The 2,122-nt window shown below is 37.2% G+C and overlaps 1 pseudogene; it reads left to right on the top strand.

The window, feature by feature from the left end:
• The first annotated feature begins 1,225 nt into the window (after nt 1-1,225).
• Nucleotides 1,226-1,872, top strand: LOC114508032 (annotated as a pseudogene).
• Nucleotides 1,873-2,122: the final 250 nt, after the last annotated feature.

The raw sequence follows: 2,122 nt of genomic DNA on the forward strand, positions 1-2,122 counted from the left end.
TACTGCAAAATACACCAGCATGAACAAGAACATAGACATTATCAAGAAGAGCCAGGAGGAAATGAAAAATACAATATCTGGAATTAAGAAAACAGCAGGACTTAAAAAAGCAGGCTAGGTGAAGCAGTGGATTGAATCAGTGAGCTGGATGACAAGAGAGGAAAAAATTCCCAGACAGAACAACAAAATGAAAAAGTCTCAAAAAGAATGAAGGGGTTTAAGGGAGCTGCATGACAAAATGGGACATAATAATATTCATACCATAGGGATACCAGAAGGAACAGAAGAAGAGCAAGGGACAGAAAACCTGTTTGAGAAAGTAATGATGGAAAACTTCCCTATCTTGATAATAGAAAAAGTCGCACATGTACAGGAAGCACAGAGGGTCCCAATCAAAATGAACCCAAAGAGGCCCAATTTATGATACATCAAAATTAAAATGGCAAAATTCCAAAACAAAGAAAGAATCTTAAAGGCAGCAAGGGAGAACAGAAGTAACACACAAGGGAGCTCTGATAAGGCTAGTAGCTGACTTCTCAACAGAAACAGTACAAGCCAGAAGGGAATGGCAAGAAATATTCCAAGTAATAAAAAGCAAAGGCCTAAAACCAACACTACTCTACCCAGCAAGGCTCTCATTTAAAATGGAAGGAGTTTACCAGACCAAAAAAAAAAAACAAAAACAAAAGCAAAAAATGCTAAGTGAATACATCTCAACCAAACCAGCATTGTAAGACATGCTAAATGAACTACTTTAAGAATGTGAAGAAAAAGAGAGAGAGACACACAGGTACAAAGGGGAAAAATGTCAAAGAATAAGTACCTCTTAATAATAAACAAATGTAAATGGATTACATGCTCATATCAAAAAACATAGAGTAGCTGACTGGGTTAGAAAACATAACCCACATGCCTACAAGAGACCCACCTCAGAACAAAAAATTACTCAGACTGAAAGCGAAGGGATAGAAAAAAATATTACAAGCAAATGGACATTAAAAAAAAGCTGGGGTAGCAATACTTATATTAGACAAAATAGACTATTAAACAAAGGCTATAAAAAGAGACAAGGAAGGACACTACATAATACTTAAGGGAATAATCCATCAAGAATACATAAACCTGGGGAAAGAGTGAGATACAGAGGTAAATAACACCTGATTTCTGCCAGGTCATCTTCTGTATATTGAGAACCTGTTGTAAGAGCCAGTAGATCCAGTGGAAAATGGCCTTCAGCAATCTTACTTCAAGGACAGTGAATCTTTATGGTAATTGACTCAAGCATGCTGATCCAAGAGTTACAGACTGGTTTCTCATGTTCTCGCCTCTGTCACAAACCATCATCTTGGGACTCTATGTCTATTTTGTCACTTCCCTGGGACCAGAGCTCATGGAAAATCAAAAGCCCTTTGAACTCAAGAAAGCAATGATAACGTACAATTTTTTCATAGTACTCTTTTCTTTGTATATGTGTTATGAGTTTATAATGTCTGGCTGGGGTACTGGTTATTCATTTTGATGTGAAATTTTTGACTATTCACAGTCGCCTACAGCATTGAGGATGGTACGCACCTGCTGGCCCTATTCTCCTCCAAATTTATCGAGCTACTAGATACTATCTCTTTTGTTCTGCATAAGAAGAATAGCCAAGTGACTTTTCTGCATGTCTTCCATTATACCATCATGCCATGGACCTGGTGGTTTGGAGTCAAATTTGCTGCAGGTGGTTTGGGAACATTCCACGCCTCTGTAAACACAGCTGTGCATGTAGTCATGTATTCCTACTGTGGACTATGTGCATTGGGACCAGCCTACAAGAAGTATTTGTGGTGAAAAAAATATTTGACATCACTGCAGCTTGTGAGTAGTTAATTTTCTTTAAGACAACATATTAAACTAGAATTACTTATCTTCCCTGTGAATTAGGATATTAACTACATAAAGAACAAAGTTTACAAAATGACAGGGATATGGAGTGTCTAGCCTCTGTATGGCATCACGTCATTATCATTTCTTTTTTATTTAAACTTTTGTCAGGAACTGTATTGACAGCAAAGCATATTTGTTAGCGAAGAGGTGCGGACAATTAAATCCAAATGTGTATGTTTATACCATCTTTGTA

Source organism: Phyllostomus discolor, chromosome 10, assembly GCF_004126475.2.
Source record: "Phyllostomus discolor isolate MPI-MPIP mPhyDis1 chromosome 10, mPhyDis1.pri.v3, whole genome shotgun sequence".
In the NCBI taxonomy this organism is placed as follows: Eukaryota; Metazoa; Chordata; class Mammalia; order Chiroptera; family Phyllostomidae; genus Phyllostomus; species Phyllostomus discolor.